Below are 12,040 nucleotides of genomic sequence, written 5' to 3' on the forward strand. Positions count from 1 at the left end.
GCATCTAGACAATTGAAGATTCACGAGCAAAATTATACGACGCATGATTTGGAATTAGGCGCGGTTGTTTTTGCATTAAAGACTTGGAGGCACTACTTATATGGGGTCAAAAGTGTTATATATACCGACCACAAAAGTCTTCAACACATATTTAATCAGAAACAACTGAATATGAGGCAGCGTAGGTGGATTGAATTGTTGAATGATTACGACTTTGAGATTCGTTACCACCCGGGGAAGGCAAATGTGGTAGCCGATGCCTTGAGCAGGAAGGACAGAGAACCCATTCGAGTAAAATCTATGAATATAATGATTCATAATAACCTTACTACTCAAATAAAGGAGGCGCAACAAGGAGTTTTAAAAGAGGGAAATTTAAAGGATGAAATACCCAAAGGATCGGAGAAGCATCTTAATATTCGGGAAGACGGAACCCGGTATAGGGCTGAAAGGATTTGGGTACCAAAATTTGGAGATATGAGAGAAATGGTACTTAGAGAAGCTCATAAAACCAGATACTCAATACATCCTGGAACGGGGAAGATGTACAAGGATCTCAAGAAACATTTTTGGTGGCCGGGTATGAAAGCCGATGTTGCTAAATACGTAGGAGAATGTTTGACGTGTTCTAAGGTCAAAGCTGAGCATCAGAAACCATCAGGTCTACTTCAACAACCCGAAATCCCGGAATGGAAATGGGAAAACATTACCATGGATTTCATCACTAAATTGCCAAGGACTGCAAGTGGTTTTGATACTATTTGGGTAATAGTTGATCGTCTCACCAAATCAGCACACTTCCTGCCAATAAGAGAAGATGACAAGATGGAGAAGTTAGCACGACTGTATTTGAAGGAAGTCGTCTCCAGACATGGAATACCAATCTCTATTATCTCTGATAGGGATGGCAGATTTATTTCAAGATTCTGGCAGACATTACAGCAAGCATTAGGAACTCGTCTAGACATGAGTACTGCCTATCATCCACAAACTGATGGGCAGAGCGAAAGGACTATACAAACGCTTGAAGATATGCTACGAGCATGTGTTATTGATTTCGGAAACAGTTGGGATCGACATCTACCGTTAGCAGAATTTTCCTACAACAACAGCTATCATTCAAGCATTGAGATGGCGCCGTTTGAAGCACTTTATGGTAGAAAGTGCAGGTCTCCGATTTGTTGGAGTGAAGTGGGGGATAGACAGATTACGGGTCCGGAGATTATACAAGAAACTACCGAGAAGATCATCCAAATTCAACAACGGTTGAAAACCGCCCAAAGTCGACAAAAGAGCTACGCTGACATTAAAAGAAAAGATATAGAATTTGAAATTGGAGAGATGGTCATGCTTAAAGTTGCACCTTGGAAAGGCGTTGTTCGATTTGGTAAACGAGGGAAATTAAATCCAAGGTATATTGGACCATTCAAGATTATTGATCGTGTTGGACCAGTAGCTTACCGACTTGAGTTACCTCAACAACTCGAGGCTGTACATAACACTTTCCACGTCTCGAATTTGAAGAAATGTTTTGCTAAAGAAGATCTCACTATTCTGTTAGATGAAATCCAAATCAACGAAAAACTTCAATTCATCGAAGAACCCGTCGAAATAATGGATCGTGAGGTTAAAAGACTTAAGCAAAACAAGATACCAATTGTTAAGGTTCGATGGAATGCTCGTAGAGGACCCGAGTTCACCTGGGACCGTGAAGATCAGATGAAGAAGAAATACCCGCATCTATTTCCAGAAGATTCGTCAACACCTTCAACAGCTTAAAATTTCGGGACGAAATTTATTTAACGGGTAGGTACTGTAGTGACCCGAACTTTTCCATGTTTATATATATTAATTGAGATTGATATTTACATGATTAAATGTTTCCAACATGTTAAGCAATCAAACTTGTTAAGACTTGATTAATTGAAATATGTTTCATATAGACAATTGACCACCCAAGTTGACCGGTGATTCACGAACGTTAAAACTTGTAAAAACTATATGATGACATATATATGGATATATATATATATATATATATATATATATATATATATATATATATATATATATATATATATATATATATATATATATATATATATATATATATATATATATATATATATAGTTAACATGATACTATGATAAGTAGTGTTGTAAAAGTCATCCGACTTGACCGACGCGTCGGCCGATGCATCGTTTTTTTGGGTTCTCCGTCCCGTTTTTTTTAAAAACGACTCAAAAGACGGTCAAAGCTAAAAGTTTGGTCAAAGTCTGTCAAAGACGGTCAAAGTTGGTCAGAAACTGTCAAAATCAATCAAATTTTCGTCAATATCTGATTGTTTTTAAAAATTAGGTTTTGTTTTGATTTTTTGGGCCACCCTTTTCTCTGTGTCCTTACTGATTATGTACTCGGTAACATTAATTAAGTTTGAAGTTCGATTGTTTTTAAATTCAAGTTCTTATTTAAGAAATTTATGGTACATAATCAACTATTTTATATGAATATAAATACAATTTAAGAAATTATTAATAAAGTCAACGTTGGTCAATGAATGATGCGTCACCGATGCGTCACCGACTCGGCCGACGCGTCCTTTTTAGGTCTAGACCGATGCGTCCCCGACTCGTGACTTTTACAACCTTGATTATAAGTAAACATATTATTAAGTATAATAACAATGAACTACATATGTAAAAACAAGACTACTAACTTAATGATTTTTAAACGAGACATATATGTAACGATTATCGTTGTAAAGACATTTAATGTATATATATCATATTAAGAGATATTCATACATGATAATATCATGATAATATAATAATTTAAAATCTCATTTGATATTATAAACATTGGGTTAACAACATTTAACAAGATCGTTAACCTAAATGTTTCAAAACAACACTTACATGTAACGACTAACGATGACTTAACGACCCAGCTAAAATGTATATACATGTAGTGGTTTAATATGTATTTATACACTTTTGAAAGACTTCAATACACTTATCAAAATACTTCTACTTAACAAAAATGCTTATAATTACATCCTCGTTCAGTTTCATCAACAATTCTATTCGTATGCACCCGTATTCGTACTCGTACAATACACAGCTTTTAGATGTATGTACTATTGGTATATACACTCCAATGATCAGCTCTTAGCAGCCCATGTGAGTCACCTAACACATGTGGGAACCATCATTTGGCAACTAGCATGAAATATCTCATAAAATTACAAAAATATGAGTAATCATTCATGACTTATTTACATGAAAACAAAATTACATATCCTTTATATCTAATCCATACACCAACGACCAAAAACACCTACAAACACTTTCATTCTTCAATTTTATTCATCTAATTGATCTCTCTCAAGTTCTATCTTCAAGTTCTAAGTTTTCTTCATAAATTCTACAAGTTCTAGTTACATAAAATCAAGAATACTTTCAAGTTTGCTAGCTCACTTCCAATCTTGTAAGGTGATCATCCAACCTCAAGAAATCTTTGTTTCTTACAGTAGGTTATCATTCTAATACAAGGTAATAATCATATTCAAACTTTGGTTCAATTTCTATAACTATAACAATCTTATTTCAAGTGATGATCTTACTTGAACTTGTTTTCGTGTCATGATTCTGCTTCAAGAACTTCGAGCCATCCAAGGATCCGTTGAAGCTAGATCCATTTTTCTCTTTTCCAGTAGGTTTATCCAAGGAACTTAAGGTAGTAATGATGTTCATAACATCATTCGATTCATACATATAAAGCTATCTTATTCGAAGGTTTAAACTTGTAATCACTAGAACATAGTTTAGTTAATTCTAAACTTGTTCGCAAACAAAAGTTAATCCTTCTAACTTGACTTTTAAAATTAACTAAACACATGTTCTATATCTATATGATATGCTAACTTAATGATTTAAAACCTGGAAACACGAAAAACACCGTAAAACCGGATTTACGCCGTCGTAGTAACACCGCGGGCTGTTTTGGGTTAGTTAATTAAAAACTATGATAAACTTTGATTTAAAAGTTGTTATTCTGAGAAAATGATTTTTATTATGAACATGAAACTATATCCAAAAATTATGGTTAAACTCAAAGTGAAAGTATGTTTTCTAAAATGGTCATCTAGACGTCGTTCTTTCGACTGAAATGACTACCTTTACAAAAACGACTTGTAACTTATTTTTCCGACTATAAACCTATACTTTTTCTGTTTAGATTCATAAAATAGAGTTCAATATGAAACCATAGCAATTTGATTCACTCAAAACGGATTTAAAATGAAGAAGTTATGGGTAAAACAAGATTGGATAATTTTTCTCATTTTAGCTACGTGAAAATTGGTAACAAATCTATTCCAACCATAACTTAATCAACTTGTATTGTATATTATGTAATCTTGAGATACCATAGACACGTATACAATGTTTCGACCTATCATGTCGACACATCTATATATATTTCGGAACAATCATAGACACTCTATATGTGAATGTTGGAGTTAGCTATACAGGGTTGAGGTTGATTCCAAAATATATATAGTTTGAGTTGTGATCAATACTGAGATACATATACACTGGGTCGTGGATTGATTCAAGATAATATTTATCGATTTATTTCTGTACATCTAACTGTGGACAACTAGTTGTAGGTTACTAACGAGGACAGCTGACTTAATAAACTTAAAACATCAAAATATATTAAAAGTGTTGTAAATATATTTTGAACATACTTTGATATATATGTATATATTGTTATAGGTTCGTGAATCAACCAGTGGCCAAGTCTTACTTCCCGACGAAGTAAAAATCTGTGAAAGTGAGTTATAGTCCCACTTTTAAAATCTAATATTTTTGGGATGAGAATACATGCAGGTTTTATAAATGATTTACAAAATAGACACAAGTACGTGAAACTACATTCTATGGTTGAATTATCGAAATCGAATATGCCCCTTTTTATTAAGTCTGGTAATCTAAGAATTAGGGAACAGACACCCTAATTGACGCGAATCCTAAAGATAGATCTATTGGGCCTAACAAACGCCATCCAAAGTACCGGATGCTTTAGTACTTCGAAATTTATATCATATCCGAAGGGTGTCCTGGAATGATGGGGATATTCTTATATATGCATCTTGTTAATGTCGGTTACCAGGTGTTCACCATATGAATGATTTTTATCTCTATGTATGGGATGTGTATTGAAATATGAAATCTTGTGGTCTATTATTATGATTTGATATATATAGGTTAAACCTATAACTCACCAACATTTTTGTTGACGTTTTAAGCATGTTTATTCTCAGGTGATTATTAAGAGCTTCCGCTATCGCATACTTAAATAAGGACGAGATTTGGAGTCCATGCTTGTATGATATTGTGTAAAAACTGCATTCAAGAAACTTATTTTGTTGTAACATATTTGTATTGTAAACCATTATGTAATGGTCGTGTGTAAACAGGATATTTTAGATTATCATTATTTGATAATCTACGTAAAGCTTTTTTAAAACCTTTATCTATGAAATAAAGGTTATGGTTTGTTTTAAAAATGAATGCAGTCTTTGAAAAACGTCTCATATAGAGGTCAAAACCTTGCAACGAAATCAATTAATATGGAACGTTTTTAATCAATAAGAACGGGACATTTCACATATAATCTATCTCTCTCTCAATATATACGTAAATATATATATATATATAATTTATATTTTAATTTTAATTTTAATTTTAAATCCTAATAATAAGGGTATGTTAGCAAATGTTGTAAGGGTGTAAGTCGAAATTCTGTCCGTGTAACGCTACGCTATTTATAATCATTGTAAGTTATGTTCAACCTTTTTAATTTAATGTCTCGTAGCTAAGTTATTATTATGCTTATTTAATCCGAAGTAATCATGATGTTGGGCTAATTACTAAAATTGGGTAATTGGACTTTGTACCATAATTGGGGTTTGGACAAAGGAACGACACTTGTGGAAATTAGACTATGGGCTATTAATGGGCTTTATATTTGTTTAACTAAATGATAGTTTGTTAATATTAATATAAAGATTTACAATTGGGCGTCCCTATAAATTACCATATACACTCGATCGGACACGATGGGCAGGGTATTTATATGTACGAATAATCGTTCATTTAACCGGACACGGGAATGGATTAATAGCCACTAGAATAACTAAAACAGGGGTGAAATTATGTATAAGGACACTTGGTATAATTGATAACAAAATATTAAAACCTTGGGTTACACTCAGTCGACATCCTGGTGTAATTATTAAACAAAGTATTAAAATCTTGTTACAGTTTAAGTCCCCAATTAGTTGGAATATTTAACTTCGGGTATAAGGATAATTTGACGAGGACACTCGCACTTTATATTTATGACTGATGGACTGTTATGGACAAAAACCAGACGGACATATTAAATAATCCAGGACAAAGGACAATTAACTCATGGGCATAAAACTAAAATCAACACGTCAAACATCATGATTACGGAAGTTTAAATAAGCATAATTCTTTTATTTCATATTTAATTTCCTTTATTTTATATTTAATTGCACTTCTAATTATAGCACTTTTATTTATTGTTATTGTATTTAATTGCACTTTTAATTATCGTATTTTTTAATTATCGCAAGTTTATTTTATCGCACTTTTATTATTCACAATTTCATTATCGTTATTTACTTTACGCTTTAAATTAAGTCTTGTATTTATTTATTATTTTACATTTGGTTTTAATTGCGACTAAAGTTTTAAAATCGACAAACCGGTCATTAAACGGTAAAAGCCCCCCTTTATAATAATAATATTACTTATATATATATTTGTATTTTTATAAAAGTAAACTAATATAGCGTTAAGCTTTGTTTAAAGATTTTCCCTGTGGAACGAATCGGACTTACTAAAAACTACACTACTGTACGATTAGGTACACTGCCTATAAGTGTTGTAGCAAGGTTTAAGTATATCCATTCTATAAATAAATAAATATCTTGTGTAAAATTGTATCGTATTTAATAGTATTTTCTTGTAAAATTTAATAGTATTTCGTACACCCCGCTGCACACATCAGCGACAGCGGAAGCTCTTAATAATCACCTGAGAATAAACATGCTTAAAACGTCAACAAAAATGTTGGTGAGTTATAGGTTTAACCTATATATATCAAATCATTATAATAGACCACAAGATTTCATATTTCAATACACATCCCATACATAGAGATAAAAATTATTCATATGGTGAACACCTAGTAACCGACATTAACAAGATGCATATATAAGAATATCCCCATCATTCCGGGACACCCTTCGGATATGATATAAATTTCAAAGTACTAAAGCATTCGGTACTTTGGATGGGGTTTGTTAGGCCCAATAGATCTATCTTTAGGATTCGCGTCAATTAGGGTGTCTGTTCCCTAATTCTTAGATTACCAGACTTAATAAAAAGGGGCATATTCGATTTCGATAATTCAACCATAGAATGTAGTTTCACGTACTTGTGTCTATTTAGTAAATCATTTATAAAACCTGCATGTATTCTCATCCCAAAAATATTAGATTTTAAAAGTGGGACTATAACTCACTTTCACAGATTTTTACTTCGTCGGGAAGTAAGACTTGGCCACTGGTTGATTCACGGACCTATAACAATATATACATATATATCAAAGTATGTTCAAAATATATTTACAACACTTTTAATATATTTTGATATTTTAAGTTTATTAAGTCAGCTGTCCTCGTTAGTAACCTACAACTAGTTGTCCACAGTTAGATGTACAGAAATAAATCGATAAATATTATCTTGAATCAATCCACGACCCAGTGTATACGTATCTCAGTATTGATCACAACTCAAACTATATATATTTTGGAATCAACCTCAACCCTGTATAGCTAACTCCAACATTCACATATAGAGTGTCTATGGTTGTTCCGAAAAATATATAGATGTGTCGACATGATAGGTCGAAACATTGTATACCTGTCTATGGTATCTCAAGATTACATAATATACAATACAAGTTGATTAAGTTATGGTTGGAATAGATTTGTTACCAATTTTCACGTAGCTAAAATGAGAAAAATTATCCAATCTTGTTTTACCCATAACTTCTTCATTTTAAATCCGTTTTGAGTGAATCAAATTTCTATGGTTTCATATTGAACTCTATTTTATGAATCTAAACAGAAAATGTATAGGTTTATAGTCAGAAAAATAAGTTACAAGTCATTTTTGTAAAGGTAGTCATTTCAGTCGAAAGAACGACGTCTAGATGACCATTTTAGAAAACATACTTCCACTTTGAGTTTAACCATAATTTTTGGATATAGTTTCATGTTCATAATAAAAATCATTTTCTCATAATAACAACTTTTAAATCAAAGTTTATCATAGTTTTTAATTAACTAACCCAAAACAGCCCGCGGTGTTACTACGACGGCGTAAATCCGGTTTTACGGTGTTTTTCGTGTTTCCAGGTTTTAAATCATTAAGTTAGCATATCATATAGATATAGAACATGTGTTTAGTTGATTTTAAAAGTCAAGTTAGATGGATTAACTTTTGTTTGCGAACAAGTTTAGAATTAACTAAACTATGTTATAGTGATTACAAGTTTAAACCTTCGAATAAGATAGCTTTATATGTATGAAGCGAATGATGTTATGAACATCATTACTACCTTAAGTTCCTTGGATAAACCTACTGGAAAAGAGAAAAATGGATCTAGCTTCAACGAATCCTTGGATGGCTCGAAGTTCTTGAAGCAGAATCATGACACGAAAACAAGTTCAAGTAAGATCATCACTTGAAATAAGATTGTTATAGTTATAGAAATTGAACCAAATTTTGAATATGATTATTACCTTGTATTAGAATGATAAACTACTGTAAGAAACAAAGATTTCTTGAGGTTGGATGATCACCTTACAAGATTGGAAATGAGCTAGCAAACTTGAAAGTATTCTTGATTTTATGTAACTAGAACTTGTAGAATATATGAAGAACACTTAGAACTTGAAGATAGAACTTGAGAGAGATTAATTAGATGAAGAAAATTGAAGAATGAAAGTGTTTGTAGGTGTTTTTGGTCATTGGTGTATGGATTAGATATAAAGGATATGTAATTTTGTTTTCATGTAAATAAGTCATGAATGATTACTCATATTTTTGTAATTTTATGAGATATTTCATGCTAGTTGCCAAATGATGGTTCCCACATATATTAGGTGACTCACATGGGCTACTAAGAGCTGATCATTGGAGTGTATATTCCAATAGTACATACATCTAAAAGCTGTGTATTCTACGAGTACGAATACGGGTGCATACGAGTAGGATTGTTGATGAAACTGAACGAGGATGTAATTGTAAGCATTTTTGTTAAGTATAAGTATTTTGATAAGTGTATTGAAGTCTTTCAAAAGTGTATAAATACATATTAAAACACTACATGTATATACATTTTAACTGAGTCGTTAAGTCATCGTTAGTCGTTACATGTAAGTGTTGTTTTGAAACCTTTAGGTTAACGATCTTGTTAAATGTTGTTAACCCAATGTTTATAATATCAAATGAGATTTTAAATTATTATATTATCATGATATTATCATGTATGAATATCTCTTAATATGATATATATACATTAAATGTCTTTACAACGATAATCGTTACATATATTTCTCGTTTAAAAATCATTAAGTTAGTAGTCTTGTTTTTACATATGTAGTTCATTGTTAATATACTTAATTATATGTTTACTTATCATAGTATCATGTTAACTATATATATATATCCATATATATGTCATCATATAGTTTTTACAAGTTTTAACGTTCGTGAATCACCGGTCAACTTGGGTGGTCAATTGTCTATATGAAACATATTTCAATTAATCAAGTCTTAACAAGTTTGATTACTTAACATGTTGGAAACATTTAATAATGTAAATATCAATCTCAATTAATATATATAAACATGGAAAAGTTTGGGTCACTACATTGATGGTACTGATGGTACTGGTGGTAATGCTGGTTATGCTGCTGGTGCTGCTGCTGGTGTTCGTAGGTTTCGCACCAGATTTTCCAGAGCCACTACTCGAGCGCGAAGCTTGTTGACTTTTTCTATTATTCCGGGATGATTGGTGGTTGGAACAAGGGGGTGAATAAGATCTAGAATCTTCGATATTATATGTTCGTGACGGGATACCCTGGAAAGAAGAGAGAAAATGGTGTTTCGGACTGGTTCGCTGGTAAGCGCTTCAGGTTCTTCGCCAAGAGGTGAATTCGGTTGGTGGAAGGAATCACGTTCTTCTTGTCTCCATTGATTGAGTCAGCTACGAACCCATTCCCAATTCATCCAGAATAGATGATGGCTGATTAGTTCGTTTGTTCCGGTTACGCTGCCGTGGGAGCTTGAAGAGTTTGAGAAATTCATATTATATGTTTGGAATAGGGTTTGATATGAAATGGGTATTGAATACCGAATGATATATTCGTCTCCTTGAATACGTATTTATAGCAAAAAGATTTCCGTAATTTACGGAGGAAATTTAGGATAAGTGGTAGACAAAGTTTATAGACATGATAATATATGATAAGATATGATGTGTCATCCATTTATGTAATAATGGTGGTATGACGTGTTGAGATTTGTAACCAGATATTGATTAAAGAATTTCAATTCGTATACTGTGATAACCCAATAATATTTTCCGGTTCACAAACCGATGCATAAAGGCATAAGATACGTGAGTGTTTGAAGTAGTAGCAGGAGCTTGTGGACGAACCGTTATCTTCAATAACATATAGAAGTTTGATAAACTTGATAGGTCATAAGTTTGAAAAAAAAATTAAGTGGAATAAAGATGAATATGATATAAACGAAACACTTTATTTTATTAAGAACAAGGCTTTAAACAAGCCTTCTTATTACACGATTCGGGGATAGAAATAGTTTAAGGCCTAGCCTTTGCATAGATAGAAAATAACTAGGAAATATTAAGATTGAAGTAGTCTTCATATTTCTTCTTCTCGTCCTCAACCTTCTTCATAAACTTCTCAAACTTATCGTTCTCCTTTTGTTCCTCATAAAGATACTCGATGTTATCATAAAGATTAGAAATATCATTGTTGATTACATGGTACTTGTGGTCCCTCATAGAAAGTTGATTATTCACGCGGTTTTCCTCCATCTTCAATCTAAAGTCAACATCTTCTCTTAGGTAGGAGAGATATTGCTTCTCCCATCGGGCATTTCTTGTAAGGGTGCAAACCAAAGTCCACATCGGTCATGGGATAAAACAAATGTATGTATATAATCTCTTTCTTTAGCTCAGCATTTTCCTCCATGAGCTTCTTGATCGCTAGGTCTTTTTCCTTCATTTGAGCATCGATCCTTGCAATATGGCGAATAAGGTCATCGGTAGTTTTTTGCAGATTCATGAGCTCGTACTTGGCATCAACTTCATCTTAGGAAGGAGATCGGGATCTTTTCTTTGACGGCCCAGTTTCTTCAAGACATTTTCTCTTGTCTTTATTCCTTGGGGTTGGATAGTATTCAGGAGACCCATGTAACTTTAGAGTAGTATTTGGGCTATAATTTGGTGATGGAGGACCACCAAAGTCATAAGGTGGACTTTGGACTGGTCTTTCTGTGGAAGACCGTTCAGTATCTTTTTCGGTTGGCTTGAAAAGATTCATTTTGGTCGTTTGAAGATAATTAGACATCCTAACATTAGGAAGGATATTTTGATTAGAATCTTTAAGCATAATCGTTAAGATTATGGGGCAATCCTAAGTGCTTTAATTCTAAGGCAGGAAAGGTTATAGTTTCCTAGATTACTAAGGCACCCTAGCTAACAAGTAAGGCACACATAAAAATGCAATCCTGGTTCTCTATAACAGCCTGGTTATGCTCTGATACCAATCTGTAACGTCCTCCTAATAGGGTCTGGAAGGAACGTCACTAATATCAAAACTTGCCAACATATTATAATAAA

Source organism: Rutidosis leptorrhynchoides, chromosome 4 (genome assembly GCF_046630445.1).
Source record: "Rutidosis leptorrhynchoides isolate AG116_Rl617_1_P2 chromosome 4, CSIRO_AGI_Rlap_v1, whole genome shotgun sequence".
NCBI classification, from domain to species: Eukaryota; Viridiplantae; Streptophyta; class Magnoliopsida; order Asterales; family Asteraceae; genus Rutidosis; species Rutidosis leptorrhynchoides.